The sequence below is a fragment of the Equus przewalskii genome, chromosome 13, assembly GCF_037783145.1.
Source record: "Equus przewalskii isolate Varuska chromosome 13, EquPr2, whole genome shotgun sequence".
Taxonomy (NCBI): domain Eukaryota; kingdom Metazoa; phylum Chordata; class Mammalia; order Perissodactyla; family Equidae; genus Equus; species Equus przewalskii.
Window position 1 is genome coordinate 77,004,148 of NC_091843.1, and position 18,343 is coordinate 77,022,490.

Consider the following 18,343-nt stretch of genomic DNA (forward strand, 5'->3'; position numbering starts at 1 on the left):
GACAATTGATATTCTTCGGTACAGAAGAAGCCGTTGCCATCTGTCGTGTGACTGCTCTGAGGATAATGAGAACCCTCGGACATGTGGGTTGGAAAGAAATGACTTCATTCCAAGGAAAATAAATCTAAATAATACAAATGTGGTGGGAGTGTTGCTAAATATTTCTGGAGATCTTGAGGTGCTTGGGGAGAAAATGAATCATGTTAGTAATAATTTTTGCTTCTCTTTCTCCTAACTGTGCCAATTTAAAAATATCATTCAGGCAGGACCTGTGTTTTAAACTCTACCTGTACTTCCAGGAGGGTGTCCTCAGGGCTTCGCCTGCAGGAAGGTCACCGGGAGTCAATGCAAATCAGGCCTGTGGCCTCCCAGCGGCAGGCTACCTCAAGGACCCTCGAGGCACAGGCAGATTTTAGAACAGCAGAAATACTACCGGTGTGTTGAAACAAAACAAAATAAGATTGTTTATTATCCTGTTTAAAAGGAGGGCAAGAGTTTTCTCTAAGTCTTTAACCCCCTGCTCCTGCCCAACAAATGCAGTCCCTGAACCAGCAGGCTGTGTCTACTGGGGCTTCACTGCAGGGAGCTGTAAGGGGTTGAGTTAACGGGAAGGCAGTCTTCACTCTGAAGTTCTCCCTTCTGTCAGACCTTTTAATGTAATCTTAACATCCATTCTGTTTAATAATCTTTTGTCCAATAGACATAAATAAAGCATAAATATGTATCTGACTGCAATGAATTCGTTTCCTAACAGGAGGAATCCTTGCCAAGATTCTGCAGTGATCTGGTCAATGTAGATAATGTGGTGCATTAGAGCAGAAGCTGGCAGTTCTTGTTCTATGAAGAGACATAGATATAGATTTAGCGTTGACGGGAGTCTTTGAAGAGGATGAAACAAAACAATGAGTAGCTGACAGTCTTTCATGGTTTGATTTTAGTTAGTAATTTCAGCTCAGGTCAGTAAATCTTTTGTTAGTACTAAGAAAATTTGTGCTCGAATATTAAAAAGTAATATACACTTCTTTGCAAGTATACTTTTGCCAAAAACAGTATTAATCCTATAGATAAATAACAAAAATAATTGAAAGCCCTATTTTCACCCTGTCCCTTAATTTAATTTAATTTTTTCTTGAGTGGAGGGAAATTATGTTTCCCCTCGGAAAGTTAAATCACCTGAGGTTATTGAAAAGGCATTGACATTGAGACTGGGAGACCTGTGTTCTGGTCTTGATGGGGCCATTAGCTACCTATTTGACTGTGGACAAATTACTCACTTTCTCAAGTGTATAGTTTCAGCCTCTGTATTGGAAGATTTGGGATCCCATCATCACCAAAGTTCCTTTCAGCTCTAGGATTTTATGAAAAAACACCAAGATAACAATCCCATCTTTCACCATCCTGAGCTGGTTATGCAAGGCATTCAGGCCTATTCAAATAATATTGTGGCTTACATTTATTAGTGATTCTTCTGTGGTACTTGATTTTAACCAAGTTTTCAAAATTACTTTGATTAAGGTTTACTTGTCTTTTCTTGTTGGAGTTCAATAGCTGATTTGAATTGTCGCAGTCCCCTAAATGATTGTTCACTTTCTTCTTTTGTCTAGGTCCTCTTTTGAAGGTCAAAGCTTGAGGATCAGCAGCACAAATGTCTTCGAATAGCTCCCCAAGTATGGATGGTCTCTACAGCTACCTGAACTACTAACTTGTTCCTCCTGCCCACACTTCTGCTTTACTATTTCCTCATTTTTTTCCATTGTCCTCTCTGGATCACAAAGTCCAAAGCTTTTCTGATTCCTAGAAGCTTTAGGAGTACTGCTCCACAGGAGAACCAGTACTCGGAGCAGGAGTGTGCTGTCACCTGCCCGAAAGTTAACAGATGGGAGGTGCTTGAACGAATGCTCAGCCCAGTATTTGTCATAGACCCGGCAGTCAATAAATGGGGGTGCTTTTCCCCTAAAGGTATATATTCCCTATTCTATTGTTTTAAATCTCAAAATCACAGATCATGCTTTTTCCTAGATTTACAATAAGATTGTTTAGTGAGGACTGAAGCGTGGAGTGGGTGGTTATACTAGACACACTTGAGATCTGTAGTCCTTGTCGGTCTCCATTGTGTTGGCCATTTGTCCTGTCTCGGGCACTGCTGAGGTGACCTGCGGTGCTTAGGCTCTGACAGATTGCACACAGGCATCACTTGGCCACACATCCTCTTATGATCACATTGAGGATTCCTCCTCCTGCCCTGGGGCTTCCTTGTTGATACTGAGGCATAAGACCCCAACAGAGCTGCTTGACATTTACACAAGTACAAACCAAATGTGCAGATGGGAGGAGGGGAGGAAGAGAGAACTAGGGGCTGGAAATTTCCGCTCTGCAGAACGAATCTTTGACCAATGGAGAATGGAACTAGCAGATAAAATCCCTCCTTTTCCTTGACCTAGAAAGACTTTCCACTTCAGTAGTGAACACATAGAATCTCCCAAGATTCAACAAACAGTTGCACTTGATGCCAGTTCCATAAAACACCCAATTACTAGCTCGTCTGTCTTCTCTGCCTCATTGTCCTCTCTTTGGCTCATGCTTCCCTGGGTTTGCATTCTCTAATAAAATAGTAATACATGAACTTTTGTTTCAGCCTCTGCCTTTAGGGGGACTAAGACATTGGTCAATTTAGGCTATATTTATGAACACATAGAATCACTGATGGCATGATGAATCGTGACAGAGTGGAATATAGGAGAGTGGAAGATTATGAGGTTGCACGCATTAACTAGTTACCTATACCTCCTATAGGTCCTCCTTGACTGTCTTAAATTTAATGCTCTATGGCAGGGTAGAAATGCATTGTGATGGAGAAAACAGCACATGTAGGTTCTCAAGGATCCTCTCTTTTATTTTTTAGATGAGAGTCTTTCCCAAATGAGAAAGGTAAAATAGTATTGAAATCAAATCTGTTTTCCAGACTTATTTTAATAGATATGCTTACTTTAAAATGCTTCTTGTTGTTTCGACAGAGACAGATAGTAGGATGAGATTTTGGAAATACAATGTTGATTATAAAAAATGTTATAAAATTAATGTTGAAAGAAAATTCATATCTTTTGTCTCTCTATGCAACAGTTTCAACTTCACATTTGCCATCCTCATCTAAACAGATTTTTAGAGAAAACAAGAGAGTAGACATTCATGTATTCAACAAATACTCGTTGAGTGTCTTCTCTGTGCTAGGTACTGCTGTAGGTTCTGGAAATTCTGCAGTAAGTGAGATTAGACAGATCCCTGCATTCATGGAGCTTATGTTCTAGAGAAATGGAATAGACAAAAATAAAAGAGTAAGCAGGAAAAGCAACAAGACAATTTTTAGAGATGATAGTGCAGGGAAGAAAATAAACAGAGTGATGTGGCTTGTAAAGATTGAGGGAATCTGCTTTAGATAAGGTAGTAAGGAGAGACCTCTTTGTGGAGGTGATACAAGCACAGAATTTTTCCTAGAAGCTGGCTGTGCAACATCTAGGCTAGAGATTTTCAAACCAAGAGAAAAGCAAGTGCGAAGACCTGACGTGGGATATGAATTAATACTGATTAGGAAAAGTAGGAAGCTAGTGTGGGTTCAGGGTAGTGCCGAGAGCTATAGTGGAATGAAATGAGACAAGAGAGGTTAGACATGGTCAGAATTTCATTTTAGGCCACATTAATGAGTTTGAATTTATTCTAAATGCAGTGGAAATCCATTGAGTGTTTTAATAACACATAAAATAACATATAATCCATTTCATAGCATTCTTGCAAAAACTGGATATTGATAAAATTTTGAATGACTTTTTTTTAAACATGACTTCACTTTTTTAGAGTAATTTTAGGTTCACAGCAGAATTGAAGGGAGGGAACAGAGAGTCCCCTGCCCCCACACATGTACAACCTCCTCCATTATCAACATCTCCCACAAAGTGGTACATTTGTTACAATCTATGAACCTACATTGACACATCATAATCATCTAACGTCCATAGTTTACATTAAGCTTCACTCTTGGTGTTGTACATTCTGTGCTTTTGAACAAATGTATAATCATACGTATTCATCATTACAGTATCATACAGAGTATTTTCACACTCCTAAGAATACTCTGTGCCCTGCCTATTCATCCCTCTCACTCTCCTAACTCCTAACAACCACTGATCTTTTTACTGTGTCCATGGGTTTGCCTTTTCCAGAAGGTTGTTTCGTTGGATTCATACAGTATATAACCTTTTTAGAATGGCTTCTTTCACTTAGTATTATACATTGAAGGTTCCTCCATGTCTTTTCATGGTTTGATAGCCTCTATCTTTTTAATGCTGGGTAATATTCCACTGTCTGAATGTAGCACAGTTTATTTACCCATTTGCCTAATTGAAGGACATCTTGGTTACTTCTAAGTTTTGACAATTATGAGTAAATCTGCTATTAACATCCATGTGCAGATTTTTGTATGGACGTAGTTTGCAACTCCTATGGGTAAATATCAAGGAGTGAGATTGCTGGATCATATGTTAAGATTATGTTTAGTTGTGTAAGAAACCACCAAGCTGTTTTCCAAAGTGGCTGTACCATTTTAAATTCCCACCAGCCATGAATGAGAGGTCTTGTTCCTGCACATCATCACCAGCGTTTGGTGGTGTCAGCTCTTTGAATTTTGGCCATTCTAAAGGTATACAGTGATATCTCATTATTGTTTTAAGTTCTGTTTCTCTAACGACATAAGATGTGGAGCATCCTTTCAGATGCTTATTTGCCATTTGTATACCTTCTTTGGTGAGGCGCCTTAAGGTCTTTGGCCCACTTTTTAATTGGATTATTTATTTTCTTAATGTTTAGTTTGAAAAGTTCTTTACATGTTTTGGATAATAGCCCTTTACCAAATATATCCTTTGCAAGTATTTTCTCCCAGTCTGTAGCCTCACTTCTTATTCTCTTAACACTGTCTTTCTCAGAGCAGAAGTTTTCAATTTTAATGAGGTCTAGATTATCAATTCTCTCTTTCATGGATTGTGCCTTTGATGTTGTATCTAAAAAGTCATCACCAAACCCAAGATCATCTGGATTTTACCTTATGTTATCTTCTAGGAGCTTGATAGTTTTGTGGTTTATGTCTAAGTCTGATCCATTGTGAGCTACTTTTTGTAAAGGGTTTAAGGTCTGTGTCTAGATTCTTTTTTTTTTTTTTCATGAGACCATCTAGTTGTTCTAGAATCAATTGCTGAAAAGACTATTTTTTCTCCATTGAATTGCCTTTGTTACTTTATCAAAGATCAGTTGACTATATTTATATGGGTCTATTTCTGAGCTCTCTCTTCTGTTGCATTGATCTCTTTGTCTATTCTTTCAGCAATACCACATTGTCTTGATTACTGTAATTTTGTAGAAAGTCTTGAAGTTAGATAGTGTCTGTCCTCCAACTTTGTCCTTCTCCTTCAATAATGCGTTGGCTGCTCTGGATCTTTTCCTTCTGCACATAAGCTTTAGAATAAATTTGTTGATATCTACAACACGACTTGGTGAGATTTTGATTGGGATTGCATTGAATCTACTGAATTGACATCTTGACAATATTTAGTCTTTCTATCCATGAACATGAGATATTTCTCTATTTAGTCTTTCCTTGATTTTGTTCATCAGAGTTTTGTAGTTTTCCTCATATAGATCTTGCACATATTTTGTTAAATTTATACATATCTCAATTTTTGGGCACTAATGGAAATGTTATGGTATTTTTAATTTCAAATTCCACTTATTCATTGCTGGTAGATAGGAAAATGATTGGCTTATTATATATTAATGTTCTATCTTTCAATCTTGCCATAATCCCTTATTAGTTCCAGGAGTTTTCTTGTCAATTCTTTCAGATTTTCTACATAGACGATCATGTCATCTGTGAACAGTCAGTTTTTTATCTTCCTTCACAATATTTATATATTTCCTTTTCTTGTCTTATTGCATTAGCTGGAATTTCCAGTATGATGGTGAAGAGGGGATATTCTTACCTTGCACCTGATCTTAGTGATCTCTTAATCCTGACACTATGCTATGTCCGAGCTTTCTGAATTTGTTAGATAAACTTTCTTATTGTTTAAGTCAGTTAAATTAGGATTTCCTGTTTCTTTCAGCCAGAGGTAAACTAACTGAGAAAGTCCCCACATCTAAAAAAGAACTCACAAACCAGAGATGAAGGGCAAGCAAGGTGAAAATATAACTCCATGGTGCACTACATTAAAAGTACCTCAAGGGACAATAAACTCAAGAAAAGCCTTAGGTATTTCTGCTAAAATGAAATCTATCACCTTTATCTAAATGCAGTTTTCCTTCTCTGACACTCCATAGCACTCTGCTTACACTTTACTGATGCCATTTACATTCTGACTTGTAGTTGTATCTGAATTTGTCTTATGTTTCTAACTTGTAATCTTGGAGGTTTATATTTTTGCTGTTTGTGTAAGTATGTATTTTTGTATCAGTAGGAACTGAATAAACATTTACTGAATGAATAAATAAATAGTATACAGGATTTTAGAACGTCAAAAGAAAATGAAGTCACTGAAGAGAGCCTAATCCTACTCCTGCTTCATAAATACAGTTGAGGTAAGCAGGAAAGGTATCAAAGAAGAATTTGAATGGATTTGAAAGATTAGTGGGGTTTGAATGAGGAAAGAAGCTGGGGAAGGATGTTCTAGAGGGAGGATGGAAAGACAAAAGGCATATTTAGAGCAAAGTTGTAGAATTGTCTAGTTGTCATGACAAGTAGAAATAAAATTGGAAAAGTGGTTTGGTGTCAAGCTGAGGAGGATCTCAAATGCTAAAGTGAAGGAATTTATCATTTCCCTGTAAGAAGTGAAGAGGAACTAAAGTTTGAAACAGAGATGTTAAGTTATATGAAAGTGATATTTTATAGAAATATTAGTCTAAAATTCCACCTTCCTTGCCCCTTGCCATATGAATATATGGCCTCTTTACAACTTTCCTTTATGGCTGGATCCCCTTCTAGTTACATGCCCCAAAACATACTATGACTGAGGACAACTATTCTGACCTAGATATTTTCTGAATATACAGTATTGCTGATGAATATACATGGTCATGAGATTCAATTTAGCAGAATTCAAATAACTGTATTCTTTATGACCCTGCTCCTATCCTTTGCCTATATCTTTCTGTCTGCAGCCCCCTCCTCATTCCAGGCCACTCTTTTACTGTTCTTACCAACTGGGAGAGAGGATAGTTCCTTCTGCAGTGTGAATAGAATTAACATTGCCGTCGGATACCTGTGGCTGTACACAGAGCGAGGAGAGATTTAATACCAATGTAGTGCTCGTGGAAGAAAGAGCATTGCTTTTAGAAAACTAAAAAGAGCAGCAATATTACAGAAGATATGGGCAGTGAGCATTTTTAGCATTGCTACTAAGTTTAATGTGGAATTTTTGAAAAAACCAGGGCTGTATGGAAAGTGTGTCAAATGTGGACTTTTCCGTAGCGTAGATCTTGTGGAGTGAAGTAATATTAAAGCATGTTCAGTGATGGCTGGTAGGCCAAGCAATGTAGTCTGGTCACAAGCCCAAGAATACCTAGGCATAGTCCCAAGAGAAGTTTGTAATCAAATGCAGCTTGCAGAGAGAGTTTCAAATCTTACATGATTTTCATAATGAATGTTTTGGATTATCACAGTATGTTTTCCTATGCTCATTTTCATCTAGATGGAGGGGGAATTTCAAGAATCCATGCCTTCTACTTTTTATTTCAGTTCCTTAAGGTACCCAGAATTTCCTTGCCAGAAGGATCCATGTAAAAATTAGAATCCATCTTGAAATTCAACTAAAGATTGCATCCCTAAGTTGTTTCAAAAAATTGAGAGCTGAGCATATTGTAATCCTCAGAGCTGTCCCTAGACAGACAATATTGCAGAAGTTTTTGCCCATGTGTCTTTGTTTTGCAAATGAATATGCAACATTACATTAGAGCAACAAAAAAATTAATCTTGGAATGGAAGAACCTAACAAATGCTGAACCGAAAAACAATTTAGTTAACCTTAGAGAAAGAGAGAAGAAGTATCTAGTAAATTTATAATGCCTCAAATTTTACGGCGATTTTTCCATTGACAATCAAGGGAAAGAGGAAGGAACTAGAGACTGCATATAGTATTAAATGCTGTTTTAAATGACTATCTATTGTTGTTCCTGTAAACACCATATAGTAAAGCTAAATTATTCAAATATTACTTAGAAATGTATTCTTACAAAAGGCACCAGACACATAGCCAATATCATTGCAAAACAAAGAGGCAACAAAAAATAAAATTGTACCATTTACAGAAACCATGGCTTAGAATACCTCTTGTGACTGGAATTCTTAGAATTCTAGTGTAAAAACTGGTGGGACTATTCTTTGCATTCTCATGCAGATATCACAATGAAAATACCTTCTCATTTAATATGGTATCATGGATAATCTATGGGAAAGTTTATTGTATATCTTTTGCTGAATCAATTTTTGTCTCTTTCAAAGTTGCTTTCTTAACAGCTTTTGGTCTCTTTCCTGACCAATTAAAATACATTGGGCACCCTTAATTTAAAGGATAAAAAATCATAACTGAATTTTCTACAAAGTTGAAGACTAACAGTGTCTGCAAAGAGACTTGAAAAATCGAAGTAAAAACATTTCTTTACTTCATAATTTGGTTTGAAATGTCCCAACTAATTGTTTCTCCTTGAGGAACATTATTCCAGATAGTTTAAGAAAGAGATATTTTAATAAGTAAGTTTTATCTAGGTAGTTATTTCAATTGAAGATGGTTAAGTGGTAGCTTCATCTTCATGGTCTTGGGAAAGAAAACCATTACATTCTGCCTAGTAGAGTCAGATGGCTAGTGGTGGAAATGGTTGGACTGAGAAATGATCTCCATCCTTTCCACACTCCATAAATGAGGTCAATTGGCTGTAAAGTGTGTCTCCTGCTTCTCCTCTTTGTTCCCCTCCCTTCATCTAATTTTTCATTCTCATGTCTCTTTTGGTATGACTACCTGTGGTAATGGCATTTTGGACAATGAAGTGTGCTATTGAAATTTATTCTTGTTTAGTAGGGGTTTCTTCTATAATTTACTCAACTTTCCAGTGTAATTTCATTATATACCATAACCCATTACAATGAGAAACTGGCACGCAGAGGGGTTCAATGTTTTAGTCCCAGTATTAGTGACCAAGATATGACCAGAATTCAGTTCTCCACTTTCTAACATGGCCCTCTTCGCATGGTCCTGCCTAGTCTTCAATCAAATGAAGCTGGAAATATATTTTGTTAGAAACATAGTTCTTTTCAGGAGAAGGCTTTAGATTCAGCTCTATCTGCTGTCCAGCATGGCCATTCGAATTTTTCATGTCATTCCCAGGACTGTTTGAGCAAAACAGCATTGAGTGTGGCATTGAAGACACAGCCTGATGACTCTGAGTTTGAGGCTGTTCCTCCCAGGCCTGAGAAAGCCTCCTTGTCACAGGTCTAGACTTTGCTAAGATGCTTTGTCCTTTTAGGAATAGCTTTCTCCTGAGACACCAAGTTCTGAGTTAAAGTCTGTTGAGACATTTAGAAAGGAGAGAACCGGCATGTTGTGTATTTTAAAATATAGTACTTATATATCTGATATATGCATAGGTATGATTAAGAATTGCATATGTCAGAATCATGTATACTATTATTGCTTGTTATAGCATTTAATGTGAATGTGTTTAGTAAAATTCTTTGTATTTATTCAAATTGGAGCTATGAAATGGCTTTAGAGTATTTCCATGCTCATCAATTTTGTTGAACATTTTGGAAATAAATCCAAGTTCAACTGAACAAATCCAAGATATATTATTTAATTTCTATTATAAACATTACTTCGAAGTTTAAAAATTCTCCAGCTCATGCCTGAAAACTCTTTGGGATTTACTAAAGTGTATTTGTCAGTCTTTTCGTATCTACTGTACTTATGACTCAAAGAGAAATCAAATAAAGAACAAGCTCCAAGAATAACTTTGTGTTAGTGGATAAGACATACCATTCTAACTTTGTTTCTTCTGCATGATTTACTGTGTCTTTTGTATTGTTTCATGATTTTTGATACTTCAATTTGTTCAGTTTTGAACTGTATTGTGATGGTTCTTTGTATGCTTGAGAATGATTTTTAACCCTCAAATAATTTTTTTTTTTGCTTTTTAAATAGAGTTGTTCCTCAATTTTTTAATAAATATCATATCTAGTAATTTTACTTGCATAAATTTTACTTAAACAATTATATTAAATTAATTTTTAATTTTCAAAACTAATCCTTAGTTCTGCTGCTTATTTTTCTTTCTTTTTTGGCTAATATGCCAGAGACCTGTGGTGAATTGCCTTTAAGATTAAAATTGTGGATCAATCTGTCATCTTTCTCTATCTGTCTATCCATCTATCTACCTATCTACCTATCTATCTACCTATCTATCTATCTATCTATCTACCTACCTATGTCCTAAAGAATCTGCAAATCCTATCTATTAATAGACTCTTTAAAAATTAGTCAATTGTGAGTGAGGTTTTCATCTTTCTAACTTTAATCAATTCCTACAGAACATTTGGAGAGAAATACAAATCTCATTTGGCCTAAAAACAAACACTTTATGGGCCAAAATTTTCTACTTTCTTTATCTGGCAAACTATTTGGCAGCTATAAAACTGATTTCTCTTTAAGTCCTTCCTCTTTGAGGGTAGAAAGTTTCCCTGAATATTGCAGCAAATGACAACTTTTCCTTAATTATTAAAAAGTCTTATTTTTATTGACTTTTTAAATTTTTTCAACTAAAGTCTCAAATTTATCAGTGTAAAGGTATATATAATATACACGTATTACCTTTTTATTTTCCTTTTCAGATTTAAAAAGGAGTTTAAACATAAGAAAGCTTATACTTTCCATCTTAAAGAGGAATTAGGAACTAAGAGACATAAATTGTATAATTACCTAAAAAATATTGACAATCAAGAATTACCATGCTAGCCTCTGACACAAAGTACAGCAACCATAAAAAACAATTAGAAAGAGAGAGGAAACAGATTAGGAAGAAGAAAGCTTAAAAAATGAACAGAAGAAAGATTTTAACCATGAAACAAGAACAGAGCACTACAAAAATGGACATACAGAGAGCGAAAAAAAGAGCAGCTGAAAATTAGAAATTTTATGAGAGAAAAATATATATATAAAGAATTTGAAGGTGAAATTGGGAAAATCTCCCAGAAAGTAAAGCAAAATGTCAACAAGACTGAAAACAGAGGAGAATAGATAAGAAATTTCGAGGACCAGTCCACTAGGTCCAATATCTGAAAAATAGGAATTCCATAAAAAATAGAAAAAACAGGGAAGTAAAACATTAATTATTTTCTTGGAATAAAGCAAGAAAACTTTTTTCAGGTTGTAGTGACTCCTCCAGTTTCCATCTGAAGGTAGATAGCAGCCTCATACCAAAGCATACCATCACAAAAGTTTGCAACTATGGGGACAAAGGGAAACAATAGTATACAATTCCAGGGAGAAGAAAAAAACCAGATCTACTAAAAATGATCAGAATAATTCTGAACTTTTTAAGAGTAACATTGAAAGCTACTGGGCAGTGGATAACCGTCTTCAACAAAATTCTGAAGAAAAGTAATTTCCAATTAGAAGTGTACACTTAACCAAACTATCAATAATGGGAAGATCAAAGGCATTTTCAATCATTCGCTTTATCAGGCAATATATATCTTTATCTAACAAGATATTGGAAAATACGTGCCACTAATCAAAGGAGCAAAACAAGAATAATGAAGACGTGAGATGTGCTGAGCTGGAGATCCAGCACAGAAGGATGAAGAGACCCCCAGGGTAAATGCTATTTGCTGCTTGTGCAGCAATTAGCTCAGAAAGGAGAAGGTCAGAGGACTCCAGGACAACGTCCTTGGTAAGCAGATGAAACAGAATAACTGACACGTCTGAACCTGTAGAGAGGAGATTTAGTAATTGATAAGGAAGAGTTTGGGTTGAGTTAGTAATGAGTGTAAAGAGAAGCAAGCAAACAAATAAAACAAGAAATGTAGGTTAACTATAGGGAAAACTATGGAATGAGAAAACCCAGCATAAATAGTAAATCTATTACACGGCTCAGCTTTGAGTAAAATGTATTGTCATAATAATGTATATTCTGAATATTAATCTAAACAAGTGCAACATAAACTATTTGAGATGATGTGGGACATGGTGGAATGGTTTTGAGCTTTGGGGGAGAGAATGTGGGAGGAGAGAGCTCTAAATGCTCACAGTGTGTGTTGTAAGTACATAAATAATACTTAAAACACATACTCAAAAATTAGCACAAAAATCATGTTACTTAGAGATATAATGAGTTATGCCAAAATAATCAGTGAAAAAGTACAAATAAAAGCATATTAGACACATGGTGATGTATACCAGCTAAAATTTGTTGCCATGAGGAGGGAAAATGTGGGAGTAGGGGTGGGAATCTGCTCTTTTTCGTATTGAACTTTGTAGGACTATTTGATTCTTTTAAAGTCTTTGGAGTTATAGATTTTATTAAAACTAAAACAAAAGAAAAATAAAAACACTAAAACTAAGCAAAACAAAAAACTAACTACTGAACCACATATATTGGAAGATATTCTTAAAGCGCAAAATTAAAACAAAGAAATGAAATAAGATACATGTGGAGATGTCAACCAGTTGAAAATTAACATGGTATTTATCTGCTTCCTAAAGAGCTTTATTATATTTTATTCATTTATATTTGAATTTAAATAGCGCTTCATATTCTTCTTTTAATTTTTTTCTTATTTACCTCCAACATATGTAGCAAGACCAACATGTGCTCTTGTAAGCTACTTTGAAATTTTCTGGAGACAAAGAATAGTATAAATAAATAATACTGACGTCAAAGCAATTAAGGATTAAAAACTGACACATGTGAAGCAAATGGAGAAAAATAAGATGACCAGTACCAACAACTAAAATAAAGAATTGGGAGCTGGAAAAATTACTATTAGAATCAATAGCATATAATCGAAAATTATTTCATTAACGGTTTGAAAGACAATTATGAGGTCACCTTTGTGTTTTGAGTTTTGTCAGACACAAAGATAACATGCTCTTCTTTATGAAGGCAATTGAATTTGTGTATGAGACAATGTATTCCATTTAGTAATTGCAAAATAACACAAGACAGAAACTAAAATTGTTGGATAAGTGAAAAGGACATGAAATACTTTGTGCAGTTTGTATGAAAAGTGAACATTTGAGAGAGAGCTGTATTTGAGGTGGGGCTTAAGGATGGGAGGGATTTCTGATTGGGGAGAAGGCAGGAAAGGTGGATAAAACTCATCAGACTGGAGTTGAAGGCGCATACTGGCAGGTCATAGAAAATAAAATGATGTAGGTGGGAAATGATGTAGGTAGGACCAGGTTATTGAAGATTATGAATTTTAATATAATACTTACCAGAAGTTATTGTAAGCTCTGGAAATGCACTATTAAAGAGATTTTTAAGAAGACTAGTCTGGCATATAGGTGTAAGAAAAATCAGGGGTAGGAGTCTGGTGACAATAAGATCAGTTGGAGATTGATCGTAGATATGAATTGATTAAAGTCTTCATTAGAGCAAAACTGGAGCAATGGGTATAATGAAAACATATCTGAGAATTTGGGACATTATTTACATATTACATTTATGAAATAAGATCAGAGAGAAATGATGGTATCATTAACTAAAATGGGTAGTTTCAGATGGAGATTTGGTGAAAGTTGTAATTATAACTCCTGTAGGCAGTTTATCAATATATTTGTAAGATTGCTTCTCACCTTCCATTCCTCTGGAGTGCTAAAGATATCTGATCAATCACTTGTTTTGAATGTATTTAGTGAAAATGACTCTACAGATAGAGTCTGGGATATTACACAGGTTTTCAATGTAAAGATGAAGATATACAACAAGGTAAAGTTGGAGAACTGCCATAACTATCCCGAGAATTCATACCCACTGCCAAGCACATGGTTACTGAAATAGTCAAGTAGTTAGAGCATTTCTTTAACTTTAGTTGCCCAGACAATGGCTTTAGTTTGGATGTTTATTTAGCTGACAAAGGCATGGCCAATTTTTAAGTTGGTGGGTGTTTGCAAACAAATTATCTTTTGTTCAGTCTTATTTAATCGCTATAGATTTGTCATTGCAATGATACCTATACAAATAAATGCATTAAAGTGATTTCTATGCATGTCATTAAGTGGAGTCCCCTTGTTTTTGTTGTTTAAAAACATTACGACTATGAGATTCTTATGATGAGCCAGATCCAGAGGTTAATTAAGCAGGCAGTAACTTAAGCACATTACTACAAGTGAAGCCAGTGGCAGACATGTGGCTAAAATTCTACTCCAGATTTTAAATATTTATATTGCAAGCAATAAGCCTAAACCCTGTTTACATTGTGCTACCCATACAGGAGGAAGGGGGAGGCAGACTGAAGGTGATATGGGGTGTAGGAAGGATGAAGAGCGGGGCAGGGAGAGGCACCTCTCTGCCCAGCATCTGGGCATTTTGTAAGCTGCAAAGAGGGAGCTTTTAAAAAAGTATTTGGCTGGGAGGTACACAATTTTAACTTACAACATTATGTTTCCTTTTATTTGGACAGTTTGTTTAAATTTGGCTTATTCAGTATATCCCTGGACTATTTCCTCTCTTTTAACTAGATGAAATAATTATAGCTTTTTTTCCCCCTGAACAATAACAAATCAAGCAGACCTGAAAGACTTGTGTTTTTCTGTTTATTTCTTTTGTGGATTTCTGAAAAGTATGAAACCAACTGCTGATCTCCTCTGGTGGTAGGAAATATTCATAATTTTATCAAAAGAGTTACTGAAGTTTGACTTGTTTTCCAGTTTGCAGTCGAATTTGAAGAAGGAAGATGCCTGAGGACCACTAATCAGTGTTGCTGTGTGTGGTGGTTGTGAACATCCGCGATACTGCTCGTTGTGGCAAATGGTGGGGTAGAACTCACCTCATTTCACGTGTGTGCAGCACACGCCCTAGTAAAACACTGTATGCATACACCAAGTATACTTGTATACACTCGATGTATACTTTATGTATACACTTGATGCATACTCTATGCATACACTCTATGTTTACTCTGTGTATACACTGAGGTCGCTTCCAACTCAACTTACCTAAAACTGAATTCACTTTGCTCTTCCAACCTATGTTTTTAGATGCTTTATTTCTGCTAATTTGCCTCTATATTCCAGATACTGAAACTTAAAACTGTTATCTTACTGAAACCCTTAACTTTTTGTGCTTAGATTACAAAAGTTATTAGTCTTCCAATAGGACATACTGTCCCCCAATTTTTCTTATTCCAGTCTCTCACATGCGTCTCTGATGGATTGATCTTCCTAAAACATGTAGTTATCAAACTTTTGTAACATCCGCCTCTTTACCAAATGAATAAAAAGCCTCACCCTGACATTAAAGACCTCACCTTATGTTCCCGGACTCACCTCCCTACTGACCCTCTAGAGGATTCTTTTTTCGAGGGAACTAAGTCTACACTCTTTTCCTAAATGTATTTAGATTTTCATGTTCTAGTGACTGCTTATACCATCTCTATCTCCTTAAGTAACCTCTAATTATACCAATTAAATTCTTAGATTTTCCAAGTGGAAACAGCACCTACTCCATGAAGCCCCCTATTGTCAGCTATAAATTATTGCCAGTCTTTTGAACTCATAGCATACAAGTCTCAAAGCTACAAAGCCTATGGGAAATGTATATGCAGCCTTGTATTGTCTATATTCATGTATTCGTAGATACTTACTTAACCCAATAGTAGAGCATATAGTTGATCCTCAATAATGTTAATTTCCTTCTACCTGTAGATCTAACGTTGTTAATATCTAATATTCTGTATTCTCTACAGTGCTCATGGTAAGTGCTCACTAAATATTTGTCAAATCAGCAGGTACGTGAAACCACTATTTGGAACCTATTTAATTCTTTCAAAAAGTGGTCCTAGTCTAAGAATTAAAATTCTACCCTGAAATATGTACAATATTTCTATATTAACCTCTGAAAGTCTCATACTCACAACATGTGCACATAATCCTTTGCCTAAAGATGCTATTTTGGGTAAGAAGTCTGGAGATTTCATGAGATCCAAGAGAACTTTCTGTAGTGCATTCTAGGAAGCCCTTGCAAAAGTTATCCTAGCAAAATTTTCCACACAAATTAAATATGCCAAAATGGCTTACATGGAGATTAACCTCTGAGTTTAAGGGTAAATTGACTTCCTCCTTTTATTTAAATTAAGTTACTTCTCACTGGATTCGAAAGTCAAATGAGGTCAAAAAATTGAATTCAGTGGAGGCTGTGTATAAGGAAAGGTATGGGGCAACAGCATCCATTCTTTAAAGACTTAAATTTAATCCAATGATAGACAGTCACTTTAAAAAAAAAGTAAAATGAGTATTTGGAAGAGGAATAAAGGGCAGGAATAAATTCTCAAGTATGGAGAGTAAATGATGATTTTATGACAGTTTATCTTATTTAGTATTTACATTTCATTAGTGATTGTATTTAAATGTTCTGTTTTAAAAATATTTTTTTATCCCACAGGTTCTCAGAAACTAAGGGAAAAGAAGGTGTTTTCTAGCAATTACTTTGCTAGTTATCAATCAGTTTGAAGCTTTTTTATTATGGTCTGTATCTGGTGAAAACGATTTCTCCTGAAATGCCTGATTCTGCAGACACAATTCAAGAAAGTAAGGTCTAGGATTCCTGTGCTAGGCCATTCAGTTATGCCTTTGGACCCTAAGACTAAAATCTCTGAGGTCCAATTTAAAATCTGTGAGAACCTGTGTTACCCTAGTGTTACTTCAACAGCTCCAGTGGGGTAGAGATTCAGGGAGAGATGCCAGCAAAGGGTCTAGGTTTTACCTCCTGTTCCAGCTTCTAGGGGCCTGTTGACAATAATCTTATTTATTATGAAATAGAATTTGACAGTTTTAATAATCCTTCTTCTTTTTAAAAATTTTATCTACCCTGGCTTTCTGATAATTTCCTTCCTCTGGATCTTCAACCTTAGAGACAGCTCCTCCTCGGTGCTCTCGTTGCTTCTCACACCTATGAAATCTCTTGTATCTACACCTCTTCTTTGGGAAATCTCACACACCCTCATGTTTCCTCATTGTGTGTACTTACCTTTGATCCCTTTCCTAAGAAGCCACACAGCTAGTAAGCGGTGAAGTGTGGATTTGAACACAGGCCTGCAGACGCTAAAGCCGAAACTCGTAATCACGTCTTTGCTCGAAACTAACTTTGCAGCTTAAGCATTATCATCATCATTGCTGATATTTATTGAGTACCTACTCTGTGTCAGGCGCTGGGTTTAGATCCTTTATATCTCTTATGATAAACCTCAAGATAGTGTTATTCCACTTCACAGATGAAGTTTTGTGCTGTGGGAATGGTGCAAATAAGAACATCAGGACTAATCATTCACATTTTTGCATATGGGGTGTTATCTTTACTCTGACTTCAGTTCAATAAGATCTCAAAGGTTGACATAATTCTGGGGCATGTTTATTTGCTTCTGTCTTCCTTTTTAAGTTTCTTTAAAGTAGAAGACAAAACACAAATGTCTATATTACCAGAGCATGTAATGTAAATGAGTAAATCGGACTCTGAGATCATAAGGACGAGGGAATTTTGTGGCGATTTGAAAGTTGATACCCTACATGAAGTCATTCAGGTTTAATTCGTAATGACCTTGTGCAGGTAAGCGTGTGCGCATGCACACACAGGTCACCAGTTTGTAGTCCTTTAAACTATCAATTCTTTTCTTTCTTAAGAAAAGGTATTAGACAGAATAGATTGAGAAATATAGTTCTGTTTGGGGATGAACGTGCAGTAATTGGTTTGCAAGCATATGTATTTACGCCCTTAAGACGGGTCTGATGAATGCATGATGGTCACCTTGTAGGAGTCACGGCTTCAGCTGGATTGTCTAAGGCCGTAAGGCACATGCACTTTAGTACTTTCTCAAAGAAGAAAAATACATCATGATTTCCTTTCTTTTTTTATCAGATGACTATAATTCATAGCTTGAGAGCACAACGGTTACCTCTCTGTGGGAGAACTGCCGCAGGTGGGCCACGGTGCCCACTGCTGTGGGGACAGTCAGCAGGCCGGGCAATGAGTCTGGCCCTCACTGTAGAGAGCCATAGGCAACTCCTTTGCCACTTGGCTTTTCAGTGCTGGCAGATGGGAC